At 44.3% G+C, this 7,287-nt stretch overlaps 1 protein-coding gene across 1 annotated transcript in view; it reads right to left on the reverse strand.

Annotated features, from left to right (window-relative positions):
* Positions 1-7,287, reverse strand: part of LOC119951768 (zinc finger protein 721-like) — a 290,874-nt gene that overhangs the window by 141,581 nt on the left and 142,006 nt on the right. The gene's annotated exons all lie outside the window — the stretch shown is intronic.

A 7,287-nucleotide genomic window follows, 5' to 3' on the forward strand; every position in this document is an offset into this window, starting at 1 on the left:
AGTCCAAAATCTGGGCCTCTTGCAGGAGCCACTTAATGTGTGACATCTACTGACATATTGTCACTGGACGTCCCCAATGAACAATATCAATATGACACCAGCATCAACATATTAACGACAGGCCATTCATCTGCTCTGTCTGTGGACAGAGCTTCTCTCAGTCAGGCAGCCTGCTGGCACTGGGGAGAGGACATTGAAAAATGTTCTAGGAGTGGGATGGAATTCAGCCAATCCTCCAGCCTGTTGACACACCAGCGAGTTCAAACTGGGGAGCTGCTGTTTACATGTTCTCTGTGCGGATAGAGAGTCACTCACTCATCCCACTTCCTGATACACCAGCGACTTCATGTTTGACTGCAGGGGCTGGACTCTGCTGAGGGAAATATTCACTCTATCTGAGCCCCTCAGAATTACACACAACTCAATTCAATCTCCCCTCAGCCTCCACTGTTCCAATGAGAACAACCCCAGCCTCTCCAATCTTTCCTCATAGTTAAAATTCTCCATCCTCGGTAACATCATCATGAATCCCCTCTGCAGCCTCTCTCGTGTGATCACATCCTTCCTGTAATGTGGTGACCAGAACTGTCCACGGTGCTCCAGCTGTGGTCTAACTGGTGTTTGAAGCAGTTCCAGCACAATCTCCCTGTTCTTATATTCTCGGCCCTCGGCTAGCAAAGGGAACAATCCCACCTGCCTTCCTTTTTTTAAGAATAAATGTAGAGTAACCAATTACTTTTTTCCAATTAAGGGGCAATTTATTGTGGCCAATCCATCTACCCTGCGCATCTTTGGGTTGTGGGGTCAAAACCCACGCAAACAAGGGTGAATTTTATTTCATTTTGTTTCATTTTTCGTTTTCATTTTCATTTAATTTCATTTTTCAGTTTCTTTTCATGTATAAACTCCACACAGACAGTGACCCAGAGCCGGGATCAAACCTGGAACATCGGCGCCGTGAGGCAACAATGCTAATCACTGTGCCATCGTTCTGCCCCCACCTGCCTTTCTAAGCATTGAAGAGAGAGAGGCAGTTGAGAGAGAGTGGCACCAAAGAGAAGAGAGGAGCACCAGAGACTGAGACAGGAGAGAGAGAACGGAGAGACAGACGGCAAAAGAAGCAGCGGAGGGAGAGATAGGCACCAGAGAGAGGAGCGTCAGAGACAGAGAGGCAGGAGAAAGGGGAGAGGAGAGAGAGAGTGGGAGAGACCCTCGTCAGTAACAAAAATAAATAATGAAATTGAATTCAGACACAGATCTGCATGAACTGACATTACTTTGTTCACAGATTAACAGAGTAATCACTGTACTTAAATCAATGTTATTCACTTTTGGAATCAAATGAATTGAGGATCAGATTAATTATAACAACCCCAGTATCAGATAAGTCTGTCTAATACAGAACAGGGTTAAACAAGTGTCCAATATTAGAGGTCTCTGCTGTTGGATGCCTGGTTTCACTGTACAGCTGACAAGCCCACAGCTTCAGTGAACCCGTCTACCCAGGGTCTGTTTCTAAACCCTCATCACAGCATATTAGCTGGTTAACTATTGATATATGGTCATCATGGTCGGACAGATAACACAAAGCTGAACCAGAAACGATGGTTCTTCTTTCTGATTCCAGCTCTGACAAGGGGTCACAGCATCTCCAGCCCTCAGCTCAGTTACTGGGCTGTCATTGACATGAGCAACAGAGAGACAGCAAGTTGCCTGAGGCTTAAATGGAAAGTTGAAACTTGTGGCTCTAAACCAACTGTTTAAGATCTCTGAAAAGATCAGTAACTTCAAAATATAAATTCTAAACCCAGTGAACAAACTAAAGAATCATAAGACAAAAACTTCAAGATTATGACTTTTACTGCAACATACAAACTAGAAGCAACAATGCCTGAACACTATTTTTATAGGGAATATATGCCTTAAACTATAAATAGAACATTGCCCTTTCATTTTTAACACAATAAAAAACCACACTCCATGGTTTCATCGCTGAAGTTGCCACTCAATTCTCCTGGAACCAGCCCAATGTGATTCTTTGTTCCTGTGTTTACTTCCATTCTATTCCTTAGCCTGACTGGCAACCCTTAACCCCAGAGGCGTCTTTTGCAGTGATGGTTTTCCTGATGATATTCAGGTACTGATAAATAATAATAATCTCTGTTGTCACAAGTAGGATTACATTAACACTGCAATGAAATTACCGTGAAAAGCCCCTAGTCGCCACATTCCGGCACCTGTTTGGGTACAGAGGGAGAATTCAGAATGTCCAAATTACCTAACAGCACGCCTTTCGGGACTTGTGGGAGGAAACCGGAGCACCCGAAGGAAATCCACGCAGACACGAGGAGAACGTGCAGACTCGGCACAGTGACCCAAGCCGGGAATCGAACCTGGCACCCTGGAGCTGCGAAGCAACAGTGCTAACCACCACGCCACTCATAACCAAGTGACTCTTCCAAATCCTGATGTCCTTTTTTCGGTAAATGATCATCTAATATCCTGTACAACAAATGGAAATGAAGAACAGACAATTCTAGTTCCTATGAAACATTCTTTCCTCACTCATTCCTCAAAAGCTGTAAATCTCCATCCCACACACTCTCCCTCCATTCTCTCCCTGCTGTATCTAATATTCATCCTCCCAATTCTCTAAAGGTGCTGATTCAGTCTGACAGATCCACGCTCACTGCTTCCCGGTCCTGGACAGAGGCCTGAAAATCTCCATGCAGACTGCCAGACAGAAATATGTACATTACTGAACTCAAAATGTGTGCAACACACAGACTGGATTCACTTCCTTTCTCTTCAGTTGCTGCAAGTCATCAATGTCCCCTCAGAATGAGAAAAGAAATGGAAAGATAAAGTAGAATTGGAGCGGCTGCTGCCTCTTGTGGGCCATTCGAGAACGAGAGGTAATAGTCTTCAGATAAGAAGTAGCAAATTCAAAACAGAGTTGAGGAGAAACTGCTTCTTCAAAGGGCTGTGAATCTGTGGAATTCACTACCCCAGAGTGCGGTGGAGCTGGGACACTGAGTAAATTTAGGGAGGAATTAGACAGATTTTTAATCGGGTCCACACAAATTGCTGAACTCGGAGGGAAAAAGCAACATGATGGAATTTTCTCTCAAAGTCCAATTCCTCACAGGCAGCTCTCAAAATCCAGATGGATCGCCAGCAATCAGCAGTGTGGTTCCTGACCCAGTTAACCTGACCTTAGATATGGAAAACCTTTGAAGCCGTCACAAATCCTATCCCAGGGTCCAGATTGTACACAATCCAATCGGAATTTTATACAGCAACAGGAAGCACAACCACTTAACCAAGGAAAACTGGGAAGACTGTGTGACCTGGGAAAGAAGATCTCTTGGGAAGGTTCAAGGAAAGTGAATCAACCAATAGTAAAGTGAACTCTTGTTGACAACAGCACTGGGACTCTCGAGCAAGCTGAACTTTCAAACATCTAATATGACCATCAATTCACTCGAGACACGAGAGGAAGTAAACTGTGGTTTTAATAGACCTACAACTGAGCCTGCCTGCGACCAGAAGAACTGAGGGCAGACTCACAAGACCGCAGCACTTAATACTTCTGGTAGTGGGAGGGGCCATGGGCGGAGCCAAGGGTGGAGCCCTGTACAAGCTCCTCATCTCCCCCTGTGGGCAGAGTCGCGCAACGGCTCACAGACCTAGCCCACAAGGACACAATGCTATATAGTGTGAATTAAGCATTATACATTCACCACAACCTCATTGTCACATTGGGTTAGTTTTGTTCAGGGTTAAGCTTATAGTATTGCCAAGGTGATATGTTTTATTGTAAAATGGGAAAAAGAGAAACCATTATCTGAACAGTGTGTAATAAAGACATTGTTACCGTGTTTATAATGTTCAAATATGTTGTAGTACGAAAGGATTCTGAAAACATGCTTACTTCAGAAGCTTTATTCCTTGGGGATGGGGGGGCATGTGATGACCCAGGTACTTTATGAAATACCTTTAATAATCTAATAGTAAGATTAATAATAATTATTAGCATTGTTTTAGTATTATTTTAGGAAAATACTTTTTTGTGCAATGAACCCTTTAAGACCCAAAGTGAAACTGGAGATTCTTCTGAAGGAGAGGAATTGATTTCTTGGTTCTGAGGTCATCAGGTCCAAGAAATGACCATGTGACCTGACGTTGCTCTGGGAACGTAAAGCTGAAGAAGCCAAGGCTGAATAGACAGATAATCGTATATTCAGTTACACTTTCCGTCCCACTGAAGCAGGTTCGGTTGCTGGGGGTAAAGGACAGACACAGTTAATAAGGAAACCTGCAGTTCAAAACAGAGCGTGGAGCTTCCAACAGATCTGGGTGTTGAAGCAGTGCACTGAGAATACAGCAGGGACTGTGTTACACCGTGTGTTACACAGTTGGAAAGGACAGCTAGCTGAAGGCTAGGGGAGCAGGGGGTTGTGGATCGGAAAACACCACTTGCTTCTATTTCAGTTATGCGAAATCCAACCATACAGTTTAAAGAGATCCAAAAATTGAGTCTCTGGGGACATAAGAGCGTCACAACCCGAAAGAGAGAGCATTTACAGACGTGCACTTTGTTGGTGTCCACAATATTCACGGACCTTGGCGAGAATGCGACTGTTGGTGGAAGTGACTCGAAGGCCAAGTCCATTGGGTGGGAAGTGAGGGATCCGACATTGCAGAGGGAGATTGGGAAGACTGAGATTGTCCATGGTGCAACATTTCCACAGGAAGTAATGTGAGGGCTCAGAACAATGTGGGATGTATCTTTGTTGTACTGACTATTAAAGTGAAATTTCTCTTGTCCTGTGAAATATCCAGTCCCTGTTAATTCAGGTTTGTGTCGATTTTAGTTGGTTTGTTGAGTAAAAGTTTGAAAATGTGAAATTTTGCCCATTGGTTTTCTTTCCATTGGAGATTCCTTTCATTTAATAAGTTATCAATCTCTACAGAGATGGTAACAATAGACAGAGAGGCATTAGGGCAGTGGAGGAGGCCATTCTACCCATCGGGTCCATGCTAACCCTGTGTAAATCATCCATTCAGTCCCATTCGCGCCTTCTATTCCCGTACCCCTGTGAGTTTATTGCCCTCAATTCCCCATCCAATTTCCTTTTGATATCTGGGAAAGGTGGGAGGAACTAAAGGAAATCCAGTTTAATCTGGCACAGCCACTGTTTATTAGTAAGACCTGGAAGATAATAAGGTGTTTAGTTAATAAACAAGTCGAACCTGGATCAGGTCAAAAAAATGGGGACATCCAATAGGGTTGGTGTATCTGAGATGCTGAAGCTGTATGTTAACACGTTAAAATATTTGAGATAGACAGACAGACAAACATTAGAACTGGTCCCAATCCCCATTAAAACACATTTACGGGAAGTTTAATAAGGGGATCTCCTCTACTCATTCAGCTCCTGGCTGATCTACACCTCGACTCCATGCTCCCGTCTTTGCTGCTCTTTGCGCAGGGTTGGGTTGATGAAGGACGGAAGCTGGCGAGGTGAGACTAGGGAAGGGGACCCTGGGCAGACTCGTTCACTGGAGCTCCACAGTGAATCTATCCAACGGCCACAGCGCCCTCTGCCGTTAAAGGATGCGGTGAAAATCCCCTTGTTGCCACACACCGGTCCCTGTTCAGGTACACTGAGGGAGAATTCAGAGTGTCCAATTCACCTAACAGCACAACTTTCAGGACTTGTGAGAGGAAACTGGAGCACCAGGAGGAAACCCACGCAGACACAGGGAGAATGTGCAGACTCCTCACAGGCAGTGACCCAAGCCCGGAATCAAACCTCGGTCCCTGGCAATGTGATGCAAAGGTGCTAACCACTGTGTTACTGTGTCGCTTGTAGATGCGACACACTGCTGCCACTGGGTATCAATGGTGGAGATGGTGAATGGGGTGCTGATCATGTGCCTACTTTGTCTTGTATAAAACAAATTCCGATTTGAATAAGACTGATAATTAAGCACTTTAAAGAATTAATTAAAACCTGATAAATTAAAATAATCCAGTCCATTTGAAAGGAAAGAGCTGCTCTTCAAAGATATATTGGTACAAATTACATGAATCTTTGTAGTTGAATTGAATATCTTGACTCCTCACACGGACACCTGGCTGACAAGAGGCACTGATTGTTTCCAGCTATTGTTCAATGAACTGAAATGTTTTTCTGGGAGTGAAACTGTTTCTCTTTAACCCGGAATCTACTATGTGAGAGTTAAAGGCAATACAAAGCTAAATTACATTGCATATACAGCACAGAAACAGCCCAACCAATCCATGCCAGTGTTTATACTTCACTTGAGCCTCCTCTCATGCTTTCCCATCTGACTCTATCAGTGTATCCCTCTGTTCAGTTTTCCCTCATGTGTTCATCCAGCTTCCCCATAAATATATCGATCCACTAATCCCTGTGGTAGCGAGTTCCATATTCCCACTACTCTCTGGGGAGTTTCTCCTGAATTCCTGATTAGATTATCTCACATTCATTGTTTCTAGTTTTTGTCTTACCCTTACAAGTGAAAACATTCTTCATGTGTATCAAAACCTTTCATAATTTGCAGCCCTCCATTAGCCCCTCAGCCTTGTATTTTGATGAGAGCAGTGACCCGGCCGATTCACCGTCTCCTGATAGGTTTAAAGTCTCACACTAAAAATCTGCAGACAAAAATGCTTTGTTCACACTTGAGCTCAGCGCAGCGAGTGCAGGGATGGAGTTACAAGGGAGCCTGAGAACAGCAGATTCACTGAGATTGAGTGGGCTGGTCGGATCTGTGTGAATAAACCGGTTAATCAGACTGTCCATGATCAGGGACTTGGTGTTCTGGGTAGTGGAGGAGCCCAAGTCACAGCCTTCAATAACAGATTAATTTGCATTTATACACCACATTTAATGTAATTAAACATCCCAAGGTGTTTCACAAGGATATTGTAAATCCAGGTTTCACAAATGATTTGATAAAATTGTCCAAGCTCATGATCATGTGACAGAAAACCATAATCCGCCTCGCCGGGGAAACCGCTCTATCCACCGGGCGTGGGGCGGCCCGGGACTGCGCATGTCCAAAGGAGAGGTAACCATGCGCAGTGGTGGTTATTCCTGTTAGGGTCAAAAGGGCATCCATGACCACGTGACATCTGTTGCCCATTTTTTTCAGTCGGCCAGCAGCCAATCGGAAGAATTCGAGGACCGGAAGGACTCTGGTCCTCCAGCCAATCAGCGCGCGGGCTTTGTGTTAATGACGTTTCAGCTTCAG

This window comes from Scyliorhinus canicula, chromosome 17, assembly GCF_902713615.1.
Source record: "Scyliorhinus canicula chromosome 17, sScyCan1.1, whole genome shotgun sequence".
Classification (NCBI taxonomy): Eukaryota; Metazoa; Chordata; class Chondrichthyes; order Carcharhiniformes; family Scyliorhinidae; genus Scyliorhinus; species Scyliorhinus canicula.